This window comes from Engystomops pustulosus, chromosome 1 (assembly GCF_040894005.1).
Source record: "Engystomops pustulosus chromosome 1, aEngPut4.maternal, whole genome shotgun sequence".
NCBI classification, from domain to species: Eukaryota; Metazoa; Chordata; class Amphibia; order Anura; family Leptodactylidae; genus Engystomops; species Engystomops pustulosus.
In genome coordinates, this window is record NC_092411.1 from 231,447,308 (window position 1) to 231,474,499 (window position 27,192).

Sequence of the window (27,192 nt, forward strand, 5' to 3'; positions counted from 1 at the left end):
TGCCACCAAAAATCAAAGCAGTAACTTATTGCTCGCTTTTCAACAACTTTCAATCATATTGGCCTCCTGAGGACAGCAACACAGTAGAAAGATGGAAAATTTTCATCAGTTTTCCTCTGTACACAGAGAATCGTGGGGCCAGCAGGAGGTCCTCCAAAAATAATTCGACTCTGTCTACTCATCTCTCCCTCTTTCTACAGTCCCAAGTAGAAAAGTAAGTATCAAAATATGTGTGAAAGCAGCATCTTTTATGTTTCTAGGAACTGGAGGAAGTTTTGTCTGGTGTGCTGGGGCGATGGCCTGGGTGCCCACAAAAAGGGCTCTGAGTGCCGCCTCTGGCACCCGTGCCATAGGTTCGCCACCACTGCTATAGTCTGCACAGTTCTATTCTCGTAAAATTGAATGGTTGACTGATACTGAAGATTAAAGGGGCAGATATCAGCAGCATTATACAGCAGTCACCGATTGCGGCAGGTAAAGAGGTATTCCCAGGAATATGAACATCTGATACAAACCCATGATGCTATAAATAAATGAATATAACAAAACTCAATATCATTAGTCACAAAATGGAGCTTAAATAGTTTTATTTTATGATTCACAAAATTTTATGTCCTATCTAAAGTATGAGTTATCACCAAGATGGCCGTCACTGGAAACAACAAGTCCCATGATCCTTTAGGTCTCAGTAACTCCTCCTCCCTCTTGTGCTCTGTTCCCAGTGATGATCTGACAGGTTTTCTTGCTCTGTTACCATAGTAATGATGTGTAACTGCCATCACAACAACACTGGCCATACTGGATGCACTGCAACCAACCCACTACAGCCAAACATAGTGGTGATCATATGACCTGCCCAGGCAGGTGCAGGCATGTGATGTGGACATGTCACCAGCGACCATCTTCTGTCCTGTGTCTGCTCCAAGCGGAGGAAATCAACTGATTCACTGATTAAAGGGCCAGTAGCATTTTCATTTTCCATTACATTGTATGGCCACAGCATTTTTATGCTAAGGGGAGCAACATTTTAAATAACAACTAATTACATATAATCTTATATTTTAAGGACCCATTTGTATATGAATTATGCTTATTCCTGGAATACCCCTTTATAGGGAACCTAGCACCACGAATCTACTATCTTTTTAAAATCTTTATTGCCCTAATATGTAAATATTGTAAAGAGGCTACTGGGGTGTGGAGTAGCCGGACATGAGGCAACACGTCGCGGCTACTGCACGCCCAGTAGCCTCTATGTTTCTCCTACCCTGACATCGGCAGCACACAGCTCCTTGTAGTTGCGTGCCCTCGTCCGAGAAGCTGGAGTTTTGCACATGTGAGGAGTTCATGCGAGCTACGACGAGCTGCGCGCCGAAGATGTATTTGGGGGCATGGGCTGGCTGCCTCTATACTGGAGAGCATGTGGTGGGAGTCAGGGGGCTGACTAGCTGTATACTAGATGGCATTGGCTGGCAATATAATGGGAGCAGGGTCTGTCTATATACTAGTGGGGCATGGGCTGGCTATATACTGGCTGTGACCAATGCATTTCCCACCCTAGGCTCATACTCGAGTCAATAGGTTTTCTCAGTTAAAACTTCATCACAGACGCCAGACAGGATCTGGTGTAAAATTCCGCTTTGCTTGACATAAACTGTGTGGGGGTAGGGTGAGGGGGTTTGAATATCAAGACTAATGCCAGCTGTTGATAAATTCCCCTCAATATATACTGAGGCTGTGCACACATTATTTTTTTAAATGCAATATAAATGTTTAAAGGAGTATTCACATCTAGGCATATACATTTAATTTATCTGCCATATACATACATTTCTTCAACTGAAGATGGCTGTCTTTGGATACAACCATTGCTAGCAGTGGCCAGGGGTGACTATGTTGCATCCATTACATCAGGATTACTGTGGTATATGCAATAACTCCCTGACATTTCATATACAAAACAATTTTTTTCTTTGCACAATCCCTTCAGTAGCGGTGGTTGTATCCAAGGGCAGCTATCCTTTGTTTCTAAGGGACCATATGGCTACATTTATCAGAAATTATCTTACCAGAGGCACTTTTTTTCAATAACACGCAATTGAAGAAATGTATGTTTATATGAATTAAATTAAATGTGAATGCTCAGAAGAGACTACACCTTTAGTGCAGATAAAACATGTTGGGCAGGATATATTAGTTGATAATGTAGTAGGGCTCATCATAAAATAAAGGCCTGAGCACTCTGTACTATAGAATAAATCTGATGAAACAACTGAAAGTACAGAGGCAGATGTAAACTTAGCCTTATGAATGTCAGCTCTGGTGTGTGAAGATATTCCAGAGGTATCTAAACATGAGAAGTAAGTTATGTGAAACTTTTCCAGAGAGATGTGCATGCCCTTTGTGATGGTTATCCCTGATGACACACAAATCTTTTTAATATACTTCCAAAAAATCAGCACAATGTACCTGAGGGATCCAATGCAAAGGTTGATGGAAGATTTCACAGTCCAAATAGTTTGACAATAAATCGCAGTGCTTCATAAACTCTTATGGGGAGAATTCCCCTTGTTGGCAGTTCGGCTCCCATATTCACTTAGAGGCTCCAGTCTGTTAGTAAGTTTGTGCACAAACTCTGCCATTTTGGACCTCTAGGTCAGGTCTGAACTGGTGGAGTTTTTTGCTATAGTCTCTGCTGTTTTTCCAGTGGAAATCTGGTGGGCCGTGGTGTGCACCCCGCTTCCCACCCGACATGCTCAAAGTGTTGTGGGGGTCGGGGAAACAGGAAAACTGCCGGGTAGGGGAAGATTTATCTTCAGGAGTGGCAGAGAAGGCATTCGTAGCAACTTTAATAGGCAATCATAGGGGTAGATTAATACCTTTGCAGAGGAACAATGGACCAGGAAGTATTCACTTGGTCAGGATGTTCTTGTAGTGTCATAAATTCGACATAATCTTTACTCAATTAAGAGAGCATAATCTGAACTTGCCCCATACCATTTATAACGCCCCCGCCTTTGGTGATGCTCAGTCTGAATCGCAGAGAAGGCAGAATAAAGAGAATGGGTGTCCCTCCACTGAGATTACAGCGCCAGCCACTTGTGTAAAATATAAAATCAATCTTTATTACAGTATCAAATTATTAAAAATGCTGGTAAACCATGTTTTTCTTTACATAAAGATAAAAATATATAACAATTTTCTATTTCCTTTTCAAATGTTCCCAATAATTGCCTTCACTTGTCTTTCATTTTGCTCACTGGCACATATCCACAGATCCTCCAGATAAGAATAGCCCACCGTTCAGACCGGCACGAATGTGGTTTGGTTCCTCCTATTGCCTCCAGCGTTCACCACAGCGGACCACTAGAAGAAACATGTAGACCTATTTTATTAAATTATCACTTGCAAGACATTTTACATGATTGGTATGCGTGTTCCTTCTAGTGGTCCGCTGTGGTGAACGCTGGAGGCAATAGGAGGAACCAAACCGCATTCGTGCCGGTCTGTACGGTGGGCTATTCTTATCTGTGGATATGTGCCAGTGAGCAAAATGAAAGATAAGTGAAGGCAATTATTGTGAAAAGGAAATAGAATAACAAAGAACATTTGGAGCTCCGGTCAGATAAGAAAATTGTTATATATTTTTATCTTTATGGATTTTTAACATTGGGACTTCTGGATCAGTCTTGGACTGTTGTTTAGCTCTATGAGATTGTAAGGTGAAAAGTGCAGCACGATATCAAAAAAGCATGTTTTTCTTTAGTTGCATCTTCCCTCCAATTCATAACATATGCGATTGTGTCACGGCCACCGGTGCCCCTGCGACCCATATCCTGGGTCGCAGGGGCACCCGTGTGCCTTACTGTGCCCATCTCCTAGGGTGCGCATGCATGCGTCTGCCCCTTCCTGTGTCCTCTGCCGGATCTTTGTGTCTAGTGCCTCAGAGAAAGCAGTTCCATTCGTTCTTCTGTTTCCCCAGTTCCGTTATTGACTCCAATCCCATGATGCCTGTCCTGACCTACCGCTACGTCCTTGACTCCGATCCTGTGCTGCCTGTCTCTACCTACTGCCTGTCCCAACCACAAGTTTGCCTGACGATTTTGTACTACACCTTGGCCGGCATCGGGGATAAAGTCCCACCTGTGGAAAGACCTGGTGGTACCACACCGGAACAAGTCCAACCTGCTTTACGATGGGCTCTGGTGAAACCCGGGTACCACTTAGACTCCGATCCCAGGTGTCAGCTTACGTCATCATCTGCGGTGGTCCAGTGGATCCACTACCACCGATCCTGACAGATTGTAACTGAAGAATTCCCTGTACAGGTTTAAAATTCTACCAGCATTTTTAATACATTGATACTGTAATAAACAAGAATGATTTTATATTACAAGAGTGGTTGGTGCGGTTACCTAAACAGAAGGACACCCTTTCTCCTTAAAAAAAATACTTTTAAAATGTAGCTATTAAGTCCACAACTTAAATGTCACTTTAATTGTTAGGTGTAGGAACCCTTACAGAGAATATTGTTTCTTGTTAATGAATATAAAGATTTATTGTTGAAGATTACATGCAAAATCTATTATACGTTAGTTCTTTCTAGATTTTTATAGTGTTGTATGGAAAGATATAGTGTGCATTTATTTGCCTATGATTATAGTGAAACATAATTAAAAATAGCCCATAAATAAGACTAAAGCACTCGAAGCGTTACTTCACTTTGGAAGAGCTGTAATAATTTTTAGTAGAAGTCATATATACAAATCCCCAAAAGTCTAAATAAAGTGTTAGAGCTTTACATGGTTATATATGATATTACTGTTATTTAAATAATACGCATGTGCTCAGTTTATCATTTAAAGGGATGCCTTACTAATGATGAAAGCAAAAAGATGTCCAGAAAATAATCTCATATAGTCTTAACATATGGGTAAAGTCTCAAGAAACTGAAAAACAAGATATGGATTTCAGAAACTCTAAAATGATGGTCTCGAATAAAGGTGGTGTTAACGACTGTACAAGCATCATAGACACTTGTACAGGCAAGTTTGCAACTTCATAAAGGCAGTGTGGATAACTCTGCATTGAAATCATCTTCTGTTTGCCAGGTCACGAGCTGCAGCCTCTTTATGTCCCTTTACTGCTGCAGCTCCCAGCCTGATGTAAAGTCATGTGACCGCTGCGCCGTCATTCAGTGTCACACAGTGCCATTAGCACAATCGGGCTGATAGTCCGATCCTTTACTGTGTCATGGGGAAAACATCATCATACTGAGCGCTAAGGGGGTGAGAATTATGGAGGGAAGATTCAATGTTAATCCACTCTGCATGTATGTGTATAAAGATCACTGATAGTAGTAAAATAGTGCAAAATGTAAAAAAAAATGTGTTTAATTACCCCTTAAAAGGGTTATCCCATGAAAGAAAGTAATAAGATTTTAACCCCCTAGTGATGTTCACACTATAAACATCATTTTTACCCCCTTACTTTACTCAGTTGTATAGCTGTTTTAGCTCCCGTAACTCAGTGATGGTCAATGTAAAATTACACAGTGTGGCGAGAGACTCTCTGAGTAGATACAATGGGGCACATTTACTTACCTGTCCGCTGTAGTTACTCGAAAGTGCATTGTCCGAAGATCATACACTGTGCTGTGATTCACTTAGATCATGCACCCAATATCTTGCCAACTTTGCTTCCCCGCTAAGGTCCGACAGAATTCACCTTCTTGTTCCTGCTGTATGTAAGTGCATTGCCTTGCGACACAATTTGAAAGTTAAATTCTGTGCTCAGTCCAAATTTGTCACATCGTCCGACGGCTATAACACATACACATAGTCAGCTCTGCTACATGCCTCCTTCTCCTGATGTAAAGATCTTATCTTGCCTGTAGTTTGTAGATTTACTCTCCTCACACTGCTGTTTGCTGGCAGGAAATATGAGAGTCTATGGGGCACATTTACTGTCCTGCCCGACCCTAAGTGAAATTTTTTGCACTTATTTATTAAAAATGGAAATTATGTGAATTTTTTTTAAAAAATGGCAATTTATGCTGACATAATTTTAATGTGTTAATTTATTTTTATTAGGATGTTAGGAGGCTTACAGTTTGAATAGTGATTTTCCCACTTTTTAAGTAAGTTCTATTTATTAGAAATTCCTCACAAATTGCCCGATTTTTAAACCTGCACCCCTCAAACTATTCAAAACAGCCCCTGGTAAGCCTGTTAACCCTTTAAGCATCTCAAAAGAATTAAAACGGAGTTTCTATTTGGAATTTTTACATTTTAACAATAAAATGATTAATTACACATCTCAGATTTTGTTGTGAAGTTTCTTACGATTAGGGTAATACCCCAGGTGTGAATGTAAACTACTTACAGGGGCCCACAGCAGAGCGCAGAACAGAAGGAGCCATTGACCTTTTATCGGGCAGATTGTGATGATGTTGTTTTGAGGTTCCATTAAACATTTGAAAAGTTTCTAAACTACGAGAACAGTGAACCCCCCATAAATAATCCAATTGTGAAAATAACACAAAAACAGGTGTTTTATAGAATGTATTTAAATTGCCTGTGTAAGTGAAAATCTTTTTCTAAAAACCTTTCTTTGGCCCATAAACGCACCCATAGTGTCACGGGTGCTCCCGCGATCCCTGTCACGGATCGCGGGCGCATCCGTGCTCCTTCACGTGCCCCCGCTGCTGCCCGGTGTCTCTTACCTCTCCCGGCTCCTGCTCTCCCTCGGACTGCCGTGCGCGCGCGCCCCCGCCTCCTAGGGCGCGCGCGCGGCTCCGGCCGAAAATTTAAAGGGCCAGCGCACCGCTAATTGGTGCACTGGCTGCCTCTTCCTGTGTTCCTTGCCGGATCTTTGTGCCTCATAGCCTTAGAGAAAGCTTCCAAGCGAGTATTCCTGCGTTCCTGTGTTTCCCTGCGTTCCTGTGTATTCCTGTGTGTTCCCGCTCCTGAGTCCTGTGTTACCTGAGTTCCTCCGTGTTGCTGTGTTCCGTGTGCCTGTGTTCCTGTTTCCACCTGCCTGGACCTCCCGTTGCTGACCCCGGACTTGGACCTGACGTTGCATCTCTGCCGCCTGCCCTGACCCTGTGCCTGGACCCGACTACGAGTTGTCATCCGCTAAGGTACCTCGACCTCGGCTGCCACCGCGGGCTAGTCACACCTGGGAACGACCTAGTGGTATCCTGCCGCAGCAAGTCCAACCCGCTTTGCGGCGGGCTCTGGTGAATACCAGGTGCCGCTAGGCTGCGGTTCCGGGTGTTGGCTAGTTACATCTCCCGCGGTGGTCCAGAGGATCCACTGATCCTAACAGTAAGATCCGGCCATGGATCCCGCCGAGGCTCCTTCTCCCAGTCAGCCTGATCTCGCCACCATCGTGATCCACCAGTCCCGGCAGATTGCAGCACAGCGGAATCAGCTTGAGCAAGTCACCGCCATGCTACAACAACTACTTGCTACCCAACATCAGCAACAGTCTCCAGAAGCTGCCGCTGCGACCCCTGCTACCCCGGCTTATCTTCCTGCTGCTGAACCCAGGCTACGCCTCTCTTTGCCCGGCAAGTATGACGGGGATCCCAAGATGTGCAGGGGCTTCATAACCCAGTGCTCCTTGCACATAGAACTCATGCCGTCGCAATTTGCCACAGAGCGGTCCAAGGTGGCATTTGTCCTCAGCCTTCTTTCCGGGAGAGCCCTGGCCTGGGCTACTCCGCTTTGGGACAGAGATGACCCGGTTGTGTCTAGCCTCACAGCGTTTCTGTCAGAGTTCCGGTCAGTTTTCGAGGAACCAGCACGAGTCTCTTCTGCGGAGTCTGCATTGTTGAACTTGCGTCAGGGCAACTCATCGGTGGGAGAGTACGCAGTTCAATTCCGCACCCTGGCTTCTGAACTTGCTTGGAATGATGCAGCCCTCATCGCTACATTTAAGAAAGGGCTCTCTGCGCAGGTCAAGGACGCACTGGCAGCTCGGGATCTTCCATCTACTCTGAGTGACCTCATCACCTTGGCCACTCGAATTGATGTTCGGTTTAAGGAACGAGCTGAGGAACTACGCTCCGAGTATCCCCAAGGCCGTGTTAGACGCATTCCTCGCCTGGCGCCAGTCTTCCAAAGGCCGCTCCAGGTCCCGCCTGAATCTTCTGTTGAGGAACCCATGCAGGTTGACCGAACACGGCTCACTCTACAAGAGCGTTCCAGACGACGTCAGGAGAACTTGTGCATGTATTGTGCCAGCCCACAGCACTTCGTCGGGACTTGCCCTGTACGTCCCCAGCGCCCGGGAAACGCCAGCACCTAGGCTTCTCCGGAGAAGCGTCCCTAGGTGTGAATAAAGCTTCTCCACGCTTGATTCTCCCTGTACTCCTCAGCATTGGCACCGGTACTCCGGTCCAGGTTTCCGCTTTCCTGGATTCGGGCTCCACAGCGAACTTTGTAGATGCTGCACTGGTCGCCCTGCATCACTTCCCGGTGGTTCGTCTTGAGAAGCCCTTGTCCATTGCCTCAGTCAGTGGCCAGATTCTCTCCGTGCCTATCTGGTTTCGTACTGAACCCCTGCTCCTTCAAGTTGGTGCATTGCATAAAGAGAGACTCTCCTTTTTTGTGCTGCCACAGTGCACTTCCACTCTCCTGCTGGGTCTCCCCTGGTTGCAGCATCATGCCCCTGTTCTGGACTGGTCTTCTGGGGAGATTCTCCGTTGGGGTCCGGATTGCCCCTCACGCTGCATGACGGTTCCACAGCCGCTTCCTGTCAGGACTGCTACCTTGTCTCCCAAGCTTCTGGAGGGACTTCCAGCTCCGTACCGGGACTTTGCAGACGTGTTTTCTAAAAAACAAGCCGAGATCCTTCCTCCACATCGTCCCTATGATTGCCCCATTGATCTGCTGCCTGGATCTTCTCCACCACGGGGTCGGGTGTATCCGCTCTCGGTTCCTGAGACTGCCGCTATGTCGGAATATGTTAAGGAAAATCTGCAAAGAGGTTTCATCCGCAAATCCTCCTCGCCAGCTGGCGCTGGTTTCTTTTTTGTCACTAAAAAGGATGGCTCTCTCCGCCCCTGTATAGACTATCGCGGTCTTAACAAGGTCACCGTTAAGAACCGCTATCCTCTGCCGCTTATCACGGAGCTATTTGATCGTCTGCGGGGTGCAAGAATTTTTTCCAAATTGGATCTTCGAGGGGCCTACAACCTCATCCGCATCAGGAAGGGTGACGAGTGGAAGACCGCCTTTAACACCCGTGATGGGCATTTTGAATATCTAGTTATGCCCTTCGGACTTTGTAATGCGCCAGCCGTTTTCCAGGACTTTGTAAATGATATTTTTCGGGACTTATTGTACAGTTGTGTCGTGGTGTACCTGGACGACATCCTTGTGTATTCTGCCAATCTGGAGTCCCACCAGTCTCATGTACGGGAGGTTCTCAGCCGCCTCAGGACAAACCACCTCTATGCCAAGTTGGAGAAGTGCCACTTTCATCAGAGGAGCCTTCCATTCCTCGGCTACATAATTTCTGATAGGGGTTTGCAGATGGATCCTGCCAAGTTATCTGCGGTCCTTCAGTGGCCACGCCCAGTGGGACTGCGAGCTATACAAAGATTTCTGGGCTTTGCTAATTATTATAGGCAATTTATCCCACACTTCTCATCTTTGGTCGCGCCGATGGTGGCGCTTACGAAAAAGGGTGCTAATCCCCGTGTCTGGCCACCAGCAGCAGAAGAAGCCTTCACGAAATTAAAAACTGCTTTTTCCTCCGCTTCAGTCCTTACCCGACCGGATACTGAAAAGCCGTTCCTGGTGGAGGTTGATGCCTCCTCCGTGGGTGCTGGGGCAGTCCTTACCCAGAAGGGTCCCAGGGGACGAACACTCACTTGTGGTTTCTTCTCCAAAACTTTCTCCTCCGCGGAGAGAAATTATTCCATTGGAGATCGGGAGCTTCTAGCCATCAAGCTGGCTTTGGAAGAGTGGCGTCATCTGCTGGAGGGAGCCCGATTTCCAGTCAGCATTTTCACGGACCACAAAAACCTTCAGTACCTTCAGACGGCTCAGCGTTTGAATCCACGTCAAGCCCGGTGGTCCCTCTTCTTTTCTCGCTTTGACTTCCGAATCCATTTTCGCCCTGCAGAGAAAAACATCAAGGCTGACGCCTTGTCCCGTGCTTCTGATGTTATGGGGGAGGACTCTGCTCCGAGGCATGTTGTTCCTCCAGAGAGACTTGTGCTTGCCGCGCCGGTGGACCTCCGGCAGCTGCCTCCCGGCAAGACTTATGTGCGACCTGGTCTCCGAAAGAGGATTCTGACCTGGGGACATTCTTCTCGTGTGGCTGGGCACCCTGGGGTGCAGCGCTCTGTGGCCTTAATTTCCAGATTCTACTGGTGGCCTGATTTGGTCAAGGACGTCCGGGATTTTGTGGGTTCCTGTGCCTCTTGTGCCCGCAACAAGCCTTCACGACTCAAGCCTGCTGGTCTTCTGTTGCCGTTACCCGTGCCTACCAGCCCATGGTCTCATGTGGCTATGGACTTTGTTACGGATTTACCGCCATCTTCTGGAAACACCGTTATCTGGGTGGTGACTGACCGCTTTTCGAAGATGTCTCACTTTGTCCCTCTACCAGGTTTGCCTTCTGCTCCACGTCTCGCCAGCCTCTTCTTCCAGCATACTTTCCGGCTTCATGGTCTCCCTCAGCACATCGTCTCGGATCGAGGAGTTCAGTTTGTGTCCAAATTCTGGAGATCTTTGTGCAACCAGTTGCAGGTGAACTTGGACTTCTCTTCTGCCTATCACCCACAGACTAACGGCCAAGTGGAGAGGGTGAATCAGACTTTAGGTTGCTATCTCCGCCATTTCGTCTCTGCCCGTCAGGACGACTGGGCATCTCTTCTACCATGGGCGGAGTTCTCCTACAATTCCCTGGACTCCACTTCTGCCGGTTCTGCTCCCTTTTTTATTAACTATGGACTGCATCCTCGGCCTCCTCTTCCGTTACCTACGTCTGCAGATGTTCCTGCTGTGGAGGACCTGGTACGTGATCTGAAAGCCATCTGGGAGCAAGTCCACACCTCATTGCTCCGAGCTACAGCCCAGACCAAGCGTCAAGCAGACAAAAGACGCCGACCATTCCCTGTTTTAGCTCCTGGTGACAAGGTTTGGCTGTCCGCCAAGTATGTTCGGCTGAAGATCCCGAGCTATAAATTGGGACCTCGGTTCTTGGGCCCATTCGAAATTCTCGGCCGCATCAACCCGGTGGCTTACAAGTTGCGTCTGCCTCCCTGCATGCGCATTCCTAATTCTTTCCATGTCTCTCTCCTTAAGCCAGTCATCTTCAACCGCTTCAACCGACAAATTACTCCTCCTCCGGTACCACAAGCTGATTCCACCGATGTCTTCGAGGTGAAAGAGATCCTGGATACTAAGACTGTGAGAGGTAGACGGTTGTTTCTGGTAGACTGGAAAGGATTTGGTCCTGAGGAGAGATCCTGGGAGCCAGAGGATAACATCCTGGACAAGAGCCTGCTCCAACGTTTTCTCAGGCCCAAGAAGAGAGGGAGGCCGAAGGGGGGGGGGTACTGTCACGGGTGCTCCCGCGATCCCTGTCACGGATCGCGGGCGCATCCGTGCTCCTTCACGTGCCCCCGCTGCTGCCCGGTGTCTCTTACCTCTCCCGGCTCCTGCTCTCCCTCGGACTGCCGTGCGCGTGCGTCCCCGCCTCCTAGGGCGCGCGCGCGGCTCCGGCCGAAAATGTAAAGGGCCAGCGCACCGCTAATTGGTGCACTGGCTGAACACCTCACCTTTAAGAATCTGCCTCTTCCTGTGTTCCTTGCCGGATCTTTGTGCCTCATAGCCTTAGAGAAAGCTTCCAAGCGAGTATTCCTGCATTCCTGTGTTTCCCTGCGTTCCTGTGTATTCCTGTGTGTTCCCGCTCCTGAGTCCTGTGTTACCTGAGTTCCTCCGTGTTGCTGTGTTCCGTGTGCCTGTGTTCCCGTTTCCACCTGCCTGGACCTCCCGTTGCTGACCCCGGACTTGGACCTGACGTTGCATCTCTGCCGCCTGCTCTGACCCTGTGCCTGGACCCGACTACGAGTTGTCATCCGCTAAGGTACCTCGACCTCGGCTGCCACCGTGGGCTAGTCACACCTGGGAACGACCTAGTGGTATCCTGCCGCAGCAAGTCCAACCCGCTTTGCGGCGGGCTCTGGTGAATACCAGGTGCCGCTAGGCTCCGGCTCCGGGTGTTGGCTAGTTACATCTCCCGCGGTGGTCCAGAGGATCCACTGATCCTAACACATAGTTTGTTATCTAGTTTCTCTATATTACAGTAATATCCCACGCATGATCACAAACTGCTATAGGGGTGCTAGCTCGTAAGAGAAATAGCATCTATTGGTGTCTTCAGGTGCTATGTCCCATTGGCTGAGCCCCTAAGGTAGTAGCAGTTAAAATCTCCAAAGAGTGGGCTTATTTTAAAACTAGACCCCTCAAGGATTGCAGTAACACTATATTTGGGCATGCAATATTCTGTTGTTTAACCTTTATAAACTTTGGTGGCGGTAGTGTAAAAAATTAATTCTGTATTTGATTTTTATGGGTTTTTTTTGCATAGATAACATGTTACTTGTTCTATGGGTCCGTACGATTACGTCGATATCCCATTTATATAGCTTTTTCATGTTTGGCTTGTTCTACAGAATAAAAACTCATTCTGTATGAGTACAGTATCGTGGATGGGTAAAAGTTAATTTTTGATCAGTTTTTATGGTGTTATATATTTGATTGGATGTCCAAAAATCATAATTTTTGCTGTGTTTTTTTTAAAGGCATTCGCCATGTGGCTTCTTGTGGTATTTTATTTTATTGTACAGGTTGTTTCTGACGTGGCGTTACCCTATATGTGCTATTAGTTTGGTGATTTTCACTTTTTATTGTGCTTCAGAGTTTTACAGTGTATGGGGCATTTAGGGGACTTTTATAGTGTATTAAATTTTACTGTATCATATCATAGTAAATAAGGCTGGAAAAAGACTCAATTCCAACCTTTAAGAATTAAACATAAGCTGTGATAGTTTTGCTCTCCAGAAAGACATCCAGGCCTCTCTTGAACATGTACATAGAGTCCACCATAACAACCTCCTACGGCAGAGAGTTCCATAGTCTCACTGCTCTTACAGTAAAGAACCTCTATCTATGGCGATGCTAGAATCGCCTCTCCTCTCGGTGTAGAGGATGTCCCCAGTCTATGGTGATGGTAGAATCGCCTCTCCTCTAGGCGTAGAGGATGTCCCCTTGTCCTGGTCACAGGCCTAGGTATAAAAAGATCTTTGGAGAGATCCTTGTACTATCCGTTCAGGTATTTGTACATCGTAATGAGGTCTTCATTTTTCTTCTACACTGAATAGTCCCAAATTTTGTAATCTGTCATTGTATTCTAGTCCCCCCATTCCCGAATAATCTTGGTTGCTCTCCTCTGCACCCGTTCCAGTTCTAATATGTCCTTTTTATACACTGGTGCCCAAAAGTGTACAATATTCCATGTGTGACCTGACCAGTGATTTGTATAAGGGCAAAACTATGTCTTTATCAAGAGAATCTATTCCTATCTGGATACATCTCATAATTTTATTTGCTTTATTAGCAGCCGCCTGGAAGTTTACAGTCCACCAATACCCCAAGTCTTTTTCAGCTCCAGTTTTACCAAGTAACTGACCATTTAGTGTCAGGTTCGCTAGGGAGAATGCTGGAACTTCTGGTTCTTCTGCTGGTGCCAGCAGCGTTCTCCAACCCCCGGCGCATATCCGCGCAAACTCCACCTCTCATCCCGGGCAGCAGCTGCTAAGATCTCGCGCTGTCTAGGAGTTGTGTTCGGAACTGCTGGGACTTGTGGTACCTCTGCATGGTGCCTGGTTGTTCTGCACCTTGAGGGGTTAATTCCCAGAAGCTGTCCAGCTCCTATCAGGTTCTGGAGGTGGACTTCTGGCTGCATAAATTGCAGCTTCACTAGTCACCTGTGCCAGTGTTTAAAATCCCTTCATCACTCGCTTGCTGCATTAGGTTGTATTGCTCTGTATCTGTATCTGTGTTGTTGTGACCTCGGCTAGTTTTTTACATTGACTCTTTGCTTACTGATTTTGCTCTTGACGTACTCTCTCGTTGTGACTTCGGCTAGTTTACCACTCTTTTGTGTTTTATGTTTGTCAGTCTGTTTGTGTTTCCCTTCCCACACTTATCCAGTGTATTTCGAGTCTTCAAGTAGTCGCCCCACGGTTTAGTGTGGGGGGGCTATAGGAAGGGACAGAGGTTGGGACAAGCTCAGGGCACACTATCCCCTGTCTTCTGTGTTACCCAACCCTAACATTTAGAACATAATTATACCTTTTGATTCCATAGCCTGAGTGTATAACTTTACATTTATCTACATTAAATCTCATCAACCATTTCTCTGCCTACTTTTCAAGCTTCCACAAATCCCTCTGTAATGCTAAACTATCAACCTCAGTATTACATACTTTGACTGGGAGGCGCAGTCATTGAGCTAGTTTGCCATAGCTAATGATGTCACCATGAGGTCTACTCGGGGTTATATTTGAAATATTTGTGGTCATACATATAAACATGTAACTAGACAAACAAACAAGGAAGGATGGTCAACAAGTCAGGTCACAACAGAGATAGCAACAAGGGAAAGAGTCACAAAGGCAGAAGAACTGACAGAATAGTAGTCAAGATCTAAATACCAGAAATTCGGCAAGCAGCGTCTCTCTCACAAGCAAAGCTAAAACTGGCACTGGACTGAATGGTGGACCAGAGCAGACTGTAGGAGGATAAGGGTGTAGTTCAGTCAACTCCAATTAAGCCAGGAAGTACACACAGGCAAATAATCTGAAATTAATAAACAAAGTCAGCGTCCCCTCAGACACCACAACTGAGAATGACGCTGGCTTCGATGTTACATGCATATATTGTTGATATTTATGCTAAAATATTAATAACTATTATGATTTCCTGAAGCAATACCAAGCAGAATCGGTAAGCAATTTCGCATTGTTATGCACTGGGTAATGGCATTCAATTAAAGAGACAGAGATTTACAAGTTTAATAAAAATACAAAAGCTCCTTCATGTTTATTAGGAAGTAGGTCTCAAATATCCTTTTAGTGCAACAAATGCATAACCAACCAAGTTATGGTATACATTTTTTCTTCTGTAATTGAAATAAATGAAATTGTATTTTTGTAACAAAACAAAAAAAGCATGCTATTATGAGACTGGATAGATATTATAGAGGACCTGTCACCCTAATAATCTATTAAGGAGCTGCTTACTAAAGTAAGAAGATCCTAAGCCCTACCCCAGTAATCTTAGTGTTAAATTGCTAGCTTTATCTGAACCTTCCGATAAAGCAAGTAAACACTGCCGTGCATAGCGCTATGAACGCCGGACCAAGCTTACAGCGGTCTGGCATATTCATGAAGGGGCAGCCGAGGTGCTCCTCTCTCCTCTGCTTCTTCCCCTCCCACACCATAGGCCGGTGGTGACTGCCAGGCTTCAAGCGGTAGTCCCCACCTCCTTGCACCACCCTACTACTGAGGGCTACATAGTGCAATGTTTGCTAGAATTATCCGAAGGTTCCGATAAAGCTAGCAATTCAACACTGGTATAACTGGGGCAGGGCTAGGAAGCTGCTTACGTTAGTAAGCAGCTCCTAGATAGATTATTGGGGTGACAGGTCCTCTTTTAAGATGACCTTCATCATAGTCACAACTATATATTTTGGTCTTATGTTTTAACAGCTATTCTTCTTTACTGCATGACAGAATACAGTGCGCTGCGCCTTAGAACCTCATGCCGCTATATCTTTATGTATTATTTCAAACAGCCTCAACGGTTTCAACATTGCTTGAAAAAGACGTGTAGGTCGGAAAGTTTCATCATATCACTGATGAAAAAAATTAAGTACTATTGGATTGATCTTCTTTTGGAGTGCTGCTAGCCTTTCTTTGTTATTGTTAAAACAATTTTTAGAATTTTTTATGTTCCCATTAGAGAAAACCTACCACTACCATACACTAAGTGATGTATTCTTTTTGGTCGATAACCTTCTAATAAGCCCTACACTGCTTTTACCTGAACTTTTAACCATAACGTACTACCGTGTTTCCCCGATTATAAGAAACCCCCAAAAGTAGGACGTAGCAGGGGTGTAAGGGGGGACTTCTAATGTAAGACGTACCCTGAAAGCTAGACGTACCAGTACCTGCAGGACCATGAACAGCAGGGGGGAGCCGGGAGCGGAGGGGAGATTAGTAGTGCTGCTGGCGGCAGTCTGATGTCGGCCGGCGGGGGGCGGGAGCATTATCGGATCACATTAACCTATTAATGTAGGAGAATTCTTACTACAAGTACAAACAGTAATGCAATATACTGTACCTCCACCGCCTGGCTTCAGCATCAGTGCATCTCCCACCAATGGATAGTTGGGACCCACTCCTGGGATTGGTCTTATTATCCTCCATTTCCCAAAATAACGGTAGTCAGTAAAGAAAAGGGCAGTAGAGAAGAGTAGGATGGTCAGCAGCACAACTGCTGCAGTAACCCAGACCAGCAGATGCACCTCTCCCCGCAGCAGCTCCATGGGAGGATTACAGTCTTATGTGTATGATGATGGTGGTAGTGAACGTGTCTGCTTGTGTATATATGATCCCTACTTCCTCTCTTTTGCTTCCCTGTTGTACACACAGCCAGTCTGATGTCGGCCGGCAGGGGCGGGAGCATTATGCAGGTTCCGGGAGCGGAGGGGGGATTGGTGGCTGCTGGCGGCATTCTGATGTCGGCCGGCGGGGGCGGGAGCACGATGCAGGTTCCGGCAGCGGAGGGGTGGAATCAGAGGTACAGTACTGTTTGTGGGGGGCGGGTTGAAACCAGTCAAAGGGTGGGCGGGAGCTTGATGCCGGCATGTGCAGCGTGTGATTGGACCAGCGGCTCCTTCACGAGGAAGAAGAAGCCACACCTCTACCCAGCACTGCAGAGGAATTGATCCCATCGCCATTACGGTTCCAGGTACTGTAACCCTATGGGAGATGTGTGGGATACTGTATGGTGCTGTAACCCTATGGGAGATTTGTGGGATACTGTATGGTGCTGTAACCCTATGGGAGATTTGTGGGATACTGTATGGTGCTGTAACCCTATGGGAGATGTGTGGGATACTGTATGGTGCTGTAACCCTATGGGAGATGTGTGGGTTACTGTATGGTACTGTAACCCTATGGGAGATGTGTGGGATACTGTATGGGGCTGTAACCCTATGGAAGGCTGTGTGGGATACTGTATGGGGCTGTAACCCTATGGAAGGCTGTGTGGGATACTGTATGGAGCTATAACCCTATGGAAGGCTGTGTGGGATACTGTATGGGGCTACAACCCTATGGAAGGCTGTGTGGGATACTGTATGAGCTACAACCCTATGGGAGACAGTGATACGGAACCATAAGCAGTGCTTATACCATACGCTACGGTATATTTTTGCCCCTAGACATGAGCGCTTCCGGTTCCAGTGGTAAAAGGAAGAGCTACACCGTGGAGTATAAAAAAGCGATTGTCAAAGAATCTTGGGGTAAAAATGTAGTGGAGTTCTGCAAGGAGAAAATGTTGGATCACCGACTGGTCCAAAAATGGCTTTCAGAATACACTAAACTGAGTGAAAAAGTGGTCAGCGGAATGGCTAAAAATCGCAAGATTGGATGTGGTCGGCAACCAATGTATACAGAGCTGGAAAGCCTGGTCTCCGAGTGGGTTGCAGACAGGAGAGCAAAGATATTGGTGGTGACCAGGGCTCAAATTCGGGAATATGCCCTTGCAGTGGCACCACAGTTTGACATTTCCCCTGACCAATTCAAGGCATCACAGCACTGGGTGGATAACTTTCTTGAACGCAATGACCTGTCTTTGAGAAGATCCACAACCCTCTTTAGGCTGGAAGATGCAGAGATTGTTAAACGTGCACAAGCTTACAAGAAGTTTGTGGATGACATTGACTTCTCTAAATACAGTCTTTGCAACATGATCGCCATGGATGAAACTGCCGTGTTCATGGGCCAAGCAGCTCAAACCACCATTAATCAACGAGGTGCCTCCTCAGTGTACGTTCCCTCCCCCGCTTATGAAAGTGCATGTGTCACCTGCATGTTGGCGATTCGTCTGGATGGCACTAAAGTAACCCAGCTACTCATTGCAATGGGCAAGAAGGAGAAGATTGAGCGGGTTTCTTGCATTTATGTGCTGGAAACTGAAAAAGCCTGGGCCACACAAGCTGTTATAAGGAAGTGGCTTGATTTAATGCTGCCGCTTGTTATGCGAGGGAACACAAGAGGGATGCTGATCTGGGATGCAGCTAGCACACACCGCGCCAAAAACATGAAAAATTCCTTTGTGAGTGGAGAATCAACCAAATCATGATTCCTGCAGGGATGACGGCTTATCTCCAGACTCTGGATATCGCCATTAACAAGCCGTACATGGACTATCTGCGTGCGGAAATCAATGACTAAATTGAAAACCGAATGGAGAGAAATGTACATGGGAACTTTGTGAAGCCCAGACTGCCAGAGATTGTGAACTGGGTGAAGAATTCATGGGATAAGATCACTGACACCTACCTTGCAAATGCACTGCGAGCTGGCTACCTGGACAAGACCTGCCCATTTCAGGACAGTGCCGTTGCTACCCATGAGAAATATGGGCCAATAATTCAGCAGGAAATGGAGTCCCGAGGGTCCCAAGAAAATCCACAGGAACCTCAGAGTGTGGATGTTTATGATGATGTTCCTGAAGATGATGACATGGTTGTCATGGAATAAATCTGTTTTATCTTCCAGTATAACATATTCAGACTGTTCATTCTTACCGTTTTTCAAACCCTCATGATACAATTGTAACAAGACATTCTTGACACTTGCTTTTACCGTATAATACTTACTGTTCAGGTTGTTAAGAAATGTTAATTTTATGGTTGAAACAAAAATCAACATTTTTTTCCAATATAAGACATACCCTGAAAGTAAGACATAGTGGGACTTTTGAGGGTAAAAAGAATGTAAGACACTCTTACTTTCGGGGAAACACAGTAACTAAAAACTTTATGCAGATTAACTTCAGAGACTATTGGAGCGTAGAGTACCCTGGACGCTCAGCTGGAGAGAGCACTTGAGGATCTCCATGTACCAAGACAATAGTCACTATGAATAAAGTCATCCCCACTCATCCCAGGTTCTTTTGTAGGTACTGTATATTTGGAATTATATTGTATTGTATCAGGGATACATCAGTATGCTAAAACATTTACAGGGGAGCCGGTTCTTGCATTTTACTGGTCTGTTGAGAGGGCCTAACTCGACAGTACTTCTCAATCCATTATGTTATCATATCAGCAGAAGTCAGTGGGGCTTATATACTAAGGGTTCCGCGACACATGCAGGTTATCGGGCACATGATGTAAGTAAATCGCGGCAGACTGCAGAATCGTTGGACACTCCGGATCGGGCAACATGCAGGACCAGGTAAGTAAATGTGCCCCGGTATGTTAACAAAGTTATGCCTGTAGAGTTTACTGTGGCACATTGTCATTGAGCATTTGAATAACATTTTGCAATCTAATTCAAATGCAACGGGGAGGGGCGTGGGCCAATCGCATATTATTTTTACAGTAATGGTTTGCATTAAGGAGTGAGCACCACCTGTGCCGCATGCAGACAATGGTGTTTGTTACTGACCATATGTATTTCATTCACCTGTTTCAGGTTTTCTGGCAGCAGTTGGAGTTCTAAAATTTGGAATGATGACTGGATTTTTGGTTAAATCTATTGGTTAAATCTTATTCAATGCTACTGCCCAATCTCTAATTCGTTCTCTTCATTCTCGAGTTTTTGCAGGTTGGTCTATGATGTCTTATAACGCTTCTTTGGCATTAGTCATTGTTTTGGGCCTGACATCCTGTTCTTGGATTCCTGTAGGTGTTTATGTTGAAAATTGACTAGACCTATAATAATTGCTCTGGAACTATTTCCCACTTAGATCCATCGCTGCTGCAAGTGGGCATGGAGTGGTGTGAAGGCAGTACACCCAGTGCGGTGTTAGACAGGTGCCCTGCACATTTGCTGCAACAAGCGAATTATCAAGCTGAACAGCCGACAATTAGTAGTGCACAATACTTCCCAAGGACCATGGACAAATTGGGGCACATTTACTAAGAAAGACGGAAACTACACTAAAAGTGCTCTGCCCGTGTATAATGCTGGGTGCGACAGCTTCATTAAGAACGTGTGCCAGAAATCATGAATCTGTCGCTTCCCTGCACTGGCAAAACAGATTACATTTTTTGTGGTGCACCTTTAACATAGAGCGTGCAACAGACTTTGCATGTTATGTACGGCACTCGGTCAGACTGCGCGCCAGAATGCCCCCCAATTTGTATTGCATGGAGGCTAGCGCACCTGCACCACGAAAGGGTCGTGTGCGACACAATAGCGGCGCAGATACATCTTAAATACCTATGCAAGCCATTTACACCTAAAAGAATGTGCAAAGTCCACCAGAAAACAGGTGCAAAGCCCTTAGTAAATGTGCTCCATTGCATCCAATGCAGAACTGTTCTAGTCGCTCATGGCAACTAATCAATGCTCAGCTTTCATTTTACGTTCAGCTGTTTATAAAATAATATAAAATAAATGATTTTCTTGTGCAACTAGAACTGCTCTGCTCTTAGACTCATCTGATAACTCTACCCCCAAGAGCATTCACTAATTACCTCCTTGCCTTTCAACACGAATAGCATCTACTCATCCCCTCCCATGCACTTACTCAGCTTTGACACTACTGCTGAAGGCATGATCAAAGTAATCCATCAGGGTCTGTCTTGAGGTTCGGGGTTCACCTGTTGACTCACCCGAAGATGTAGAGTGGTACATTTGTCATTTACAGATCTGTCAGCAGTCATTCTCTTTTTAGTTTAACTGGGTCACTGTCCTCACATCAACTCCAACAGCATTGACAGCACTGGATCATATTTGATATTTTTTTCGTATATATGATGCTCAGTCAGCCTAACTTCTAAACAACACTTCATAATGGCATTATACCTATAGCACCAGATTTGAGATTTTTTATGAACTCCTATGAAACTTAGGTTGTAAGGTACAGGTCAGATTCTATTATAATACACGTCACTCCAACATGTGGAATACGAGAAGTTGGTGCTCCATTAGAGTAACCAGCAATATAAAACTTGGCACTCTAAAATGCAGATAAGTAAAGCAAGTTCTATTATTGAAACACCAATGGCATCCCTCGATCATTACATAATGTTTCGGTCGATAAGACCTTCCTCAGAAACAGATGGCTGGGGGAAATAAAGCATGAAAGAAAGACGCCAGCCCATGCATATGGAAGTCATCATTCATGAGGTAACCGTACACTGTCCGCCCAGGAATCACGTTTCTGAGGAAGGTCTTATCGACCAAAATGTTATGTAATGATTGTGGATTGCGATTCAGTGTTTCTATAAAAGAACTTGCTTTACTTATCTGCATTTTGGAGTGCCGAGCAAGGTTCAGGTCAGACTGTGGTGTTCGACATGTACGTAATGTTTTGTATTAGCATACCCTTTTTAATGGGACACACTTTTAGATTGTTCTAGATGTTTTTGTCTATGTCCCTTTTTTATGGTCTAATATATGTCCCAAAAGAGTGCAGCGTACGTTTGCCATGGCCTTATGAAAGACCCAAATATTTCAAGCGGCTTATGGCGCAGTCACACGCAGTGCTTGCATTGCATTTAGAAATTCAATGTAAGCACACAGCCCAATCGCATATTCCTTTCCAATGAAACACATGTGATTGGTAACCAGCACCAGGTGACTTGCATTGTTTAAATGGAAACGTATATACGATCAGCCTAGTCCCGTCCCCATGCGCTTTCATTGCGTTTCTAATATAGATCTAATATACATCTTTGAATTATTTTCAATTATAAATTATTTCTACCCCTATTTCTAGAAATGGTTAATAATGTCTCATGTTTTAAACCGCATAAGATTCCTGTTCATTCAATGGCTGTTTATGGGGGGTTAAAGGGGTTGGCCACTTTTCAATAAATCTCTTCCATTAGACGGGTCTCTGCATGTATATGTACCTGTGTCTTTTCCTCCTGTGAGAGCTTCAGCCTTCCCTTGTTATCCACATGGTGCACTTTGCATCTCTGCACAACTTCCCGTTTTTCACTCATTCAGTCCTAATGGCAGTCTCCAGTGTGTTTTCTTTTTCTCTGACATACACAGGGAGGGGGAGCAGGATGAGTTATCATCGCCTGCTGCAGGTCCCTCCTATTTATCAGTGCAGAGACATAGTAACAGAGTACACAGAGAGTCTGCATGCAGCTCTAAAAGAAGCATCAGGGATGATGAATCAATTGTTGAAAATTTAAGGAATATTATTAACCCCCTCCCGACGCGGGTCCTAGTGTATGCAGAGGGCTCCAAAGCCGGTAAGTCTTTGCTTCGTATTGCAGCAAAGGCTTACCGGTAACACCCATGATCAGTGCTAGTACCGATCGCGGGTGTTTTCCAGTCAATCGCCACCAGCAATGCCATGACCCGAAGACCCGAGGCTGTCTCATATTAACCCATTCATTTCAATGTGCTAATTGCACATTGTAATGAATGAGGAGGAAAATCCCCATATACTGGCGTACTGTAAAAAAATTATAATAAAAAAACCCTAAAAATTCAAATAACCCCCTTTCCCTAGAACTGATATAAATATTAATAAACAGTAAAAATCATAAATACATTAGGTATCGGCGTGTCCGAAAATGCCTGATCTATCAAAATATAATAACGTTTTTTCTCTGCGTTTAACCCTGCAACTGAAAATAGCACCCAATATCAAAAATGGCACTTTTTTGCCATTTTGAAAAATAAAAAAAATCAATAAAAAGTGATCAAGAGGTCGCTAAGTCCTAAAAATGATAGCAATGAACATCATCAAAAAATGACACCACCCACAGCCCCGTACACCTAAGTATGAAAAAGTTATTGGTGCCAGAAGATAGCAAAATAAAAAAATATATTTTTGTATGGGAGGTTTTAATTTTTGTAAATGTATGAAAACATCATAAAACCTCTCCTCATGCACTCTTCCTCTCCTCCTCCACAATCGTGCGTCCAGGCCAGGCCCCCCCCACATATGCCAGTACAAGCCACGATAAACCCACCAGAGAGAATATCTGCACTGGTAATAATTTTAATCTTTATCTATGTTGTGTTATCATATTCCATAGTGCTTTACAAATCATGAGATACATATACAAATATAAAAAAAATTACAGAGTTAGGCTACATTCACACACATGCATGGGGGACGTATATACGGCCGACGTATATACGGCCGATATACGTCCCCCATACACTTCTATGGGCTCAGAACCCTGTACGGGAGCGGTACGGTGCAGCTGCAGCACACGTGCGGCACAGTACCGCTCCGTAGCCCGGGAAAAGATAGGACATGTCCTATCTTTACCCGTGATACGGCGCCTTGCGCTGTATCTTCCTATGGAGAGGGGCGGGGGTGAGCTGCGCTCATCCCCTGCTTCTCTCCGCGGCGCCGATGTACATCGTGTGAATGTAGACTAAAAACAGTGTCATATGGAAACAATAGGAGTGAGGACCCTACTCCCAAGAGCTTACAGTCTGACCAGTTATGACAGGTAGTCATTACACAATGCAATGACATCAGTATCTATACTCATGATTCATCGGAGTAACGAAGAGTTAATAGGGCAATTGTCCTTCTCAACAAAAACAAAATATTAAACATGGCCTAAATTATTTATTTATTAACCTAAATAGTTATTTCAAACAATTTGCAGAGAGGCAATGTAATGACACATTGTATTATACACTACCATATATTTTAGTTTGCGCTGCTCTTGCTGAGTTGTATCTTCTAATAATATCAGTGGGAGACAATGCCCACTGCTTTCCTTTGTACTGAAGATAAAGAATCCCTGTTGTTAGTGTAATTTTCCTTGCTGTGTAGATGCTCATTATATTTAAACAATATTTATAGTGCTTCTTGGAGGTGTCGTGCTCATAACAAGACAACCTTTTCACGCTTTTTCTTAGGGCAAATGATTCCATTTTACTGCTGAAGGAAAAATACTGGAGGAAATGTAGCTCAAATACAGAAAGGGTAGGAGGGCTAACGAAATTCAGGGGTGCTCTACAAGGTTATTTTAACATTGTCAGATGTGGCCAGTATATTAGATAAGGGAAACGAATATGCAAATAAGTTTCCCTCTAGCTCCACCTTTTGAAAGGCTGCTCTCTATCAGTCATTACCAGACTTTCAAGAAGCTTTGGGGCATGTATTTTTTCTGTAGTTTTGCATTGAAGGAAAGTGTTTTTCTGGGTTAAAGGCCATCATTATGATCATTATGTTCTGAGGAGACTCCCTTTGGAGGTGGGTAGGTGCATAGTCACCAAAGAATTGTGAGAATCAGACTCTATGCTTTCTGTTTTCTACAAAAGGGAACTTTTAATGCATTTTTCCGTTACCAGATATCTTAGTGGGCCTTGTATAGCCTATGAAACGCTCCACATTTCCCAAGGTGGTCTGCAAATGCAATTATATATTGTTCTCTTAAGTCAGCCAGAACCAGGAGTGGTTCCTGAACATGGAAGGGGAGAGTTTTCCCCATTCCAGGCTTTGGGTTACAAATACAGATGCAAAATGGTTACCAAATACTGAGAATAGGAAAGTAGTATAGTGACTTCTGGATCTAGTAAACTAGTAGTGGGGCTTTTCGTGCTTGTCGTGCACTGACAATGGGCACCTGAGTAAGATTTCATGAGTCAGATCTGATGAATAATGTCATTGATATTTACCTGAAACCAGAGGCAGTGTCCTCTTTAATGGCCATTTTTACTGTTGACTACTCTTATTCCTTTTAATGGAAAGGTTGTTACATTTTATTTATTTTGTTGTACTTCAGAATATCTGTAAAGGTCAAAAAATATTATCTGTTATTTGATACCCATGGTTAGACCTAAATAATCAATGGTCTTCAGCCGCCAGGTCCTACATGGCCCCTGTGTAAAAATATTGAATAAAAGTACCGTAGTCCTATGTACAACCGACAAGTGAGGAAGACATTAGTATCATCAACTCTTCTGCTTCATTCACATCTATAAATGTTCCCTATTCTTTCCACAGGATCGTAATGTTGGAAATAGTCCTATGAAAGTTTTGTAACTTACTATTGGCATAAACAAGTATGAGTCCTTTACTGATCACTGGGTGCCGAGTGCAAGTATACATGTTCCAATCACTTATAAATTATTCAATGAAAGTACAGGCGGTCCCCTACTTAAGGACACTTGACTTACACACGACCCCTAGTTAAAGACGGACACCTCTGCCCACTGTGACCTCTGGTGAAGCTCTCTGGATGCTTTACTATAGTCCCAGATTGCAGTAATCAGCTTTAAGGTTTCTATTATGAAGCTTTATTGATAATCCTTGGTCCCATTACAGCAAAAAGTGTTAAAACACCAATTGTTACTGGAGCAAAAATAAATTTTTGTCTGGATCTACAATTCTAACATATACAGATTCGACATACATACAAATTCAACTTAAGAACAAACCTATGGACCTATCTTGTATGTAACCCGGGGACTGCCTGTAGTTGCCTATTGATTGTTTTAATTGTGTGTTCATTTTTAATAAATGGATTAAGTTGATGTATTATTAGATTTAAAAGCCACTGAATAACTTCAGACCCCCTACAATGTTGAGTAATGTGTAATAATTGTCTTTTGATTAATTGCAGCTAAAAGAAATTGCCTGCGTGGCTAGATGGATTTGGTTATTATAAGAAGAACATTGATGTGTGATGTGTTTCTCTGCAGTGATGTACTAGTAAGTTTATATGCCTATCTTTACTTGCATCAGATTCTATAACATCTGTCATTTCTGGCAGTTTATGTGACATTGTTATTGATAAACTGTGCAAATAAACCTGTGTGAAGAAGATGTAAGTTTTGATGAATTACCAGGTATGACGAGGAAATATGCTGCAGAAAATGTCTGCGGCAGAAATCCATGTTATGCTTTTGAATAGGGTTTTTAAGAATTCTACATATATGCTGAAGATCTATGTTTACATGTATGAAAAAGATTGCAGCTATATAAATATTCTGCATGAAGAATGCCAAGTTTGGCTAGTAAGTTTGAAGTTTTTATATGCAATTTATTAAGATTAGCAAAATCCTTTGACAGTAGTTGTGCTCAGACTCTGCTACTCTCAAATTGAGGCGGATTTGCCTTTATTGTTTCTTATAATGCCTCATTCAGTAAAGGCAATGGCTTAGTGAGAAAGGGTCATAGCTTGTGTGGTATAAGAGAGACTTAAAAAAATAGCTATTATGTGACCAAATTATTAGAAAAAAATTGACAAAAAGTGTTATTCCCTCGCAAAGGAAAACAGCACTCGAATTGCCAAATAGACAACTAAATAGTCCCCAAAATGGTAGCATTGAAAATGTCCGCTCGTCCAGCAAAAATGACACCGTACACAGGTCTGTATATCTTTATATTTATGTATATTTATATATTTCATATAAAGTATGAAAAAGCTCTAAACGTCCGTATAGGGAAAAATGAAGAATTTTTCTTTTTTTGTACATATATTTTCAAAATCTATTCAAACATATTTCCATTTGCTATCCCTGTGATTGTACCAACCCAAAGAATACATGAGAGGTGTCATTTGGAGTGCACAGGGAAATCCATAAAAACTGTGTACACAAAAATTAGCACAAATTATGTGCAGGAAGAGGACTGTTTCTGTCTGCTTCATGGGTCCACCCTTAAAAAAATGGCCAATAGTGGCCAAAGTGTAACAAGAAAGAATCAGCATAGTCAGGAACATAGCCATTATCAATACACCAGAAGAACAAGCGAATAGCATTATGAGCACAGACAGAAAGCTGTTTGACCAGCACGGGAAGATGGTGCACATGGGTTTCAAATTTGAGTGGTCCAGGTGAGGGGGCAGGCTCTGAAGGTGTGCGGGCCTTGACCAGCGTGCCAGAAGTAGAGTAAATAGAGTGCTGTTCAGACTGCCGACTGA

The 27,192-nt window shown here is 44.3% G+C and overlaps 1 long non-coding RNA gene across 2 annotated transcripts; it reads left to right on the plus strand.

Moving 5' to 3' along the window:
* On the plus strand, positions 1 to 26,625 carry LOC140075180 (uncharacterized). 2 transcript variants are annotated; one of them, XR_011849362.1, is made up of 3 exons: positions 1 to 214; positions 25,891 to 25,979; positions 26,540 to 26,625. It is a non-coding gene; the product is annotated as an uncharacterized lncRNA (long non-coding RNA). The 2 variants fall into 2 exon arrangements; XR_011849363.1 differs by lacking the exon at positions 1 to 214 and adding an exon at positions 2,260 to 2,360.
* The last annotated feature ends 567 nt before the right edge of the window (positions 26,626 to 27,192 follow it).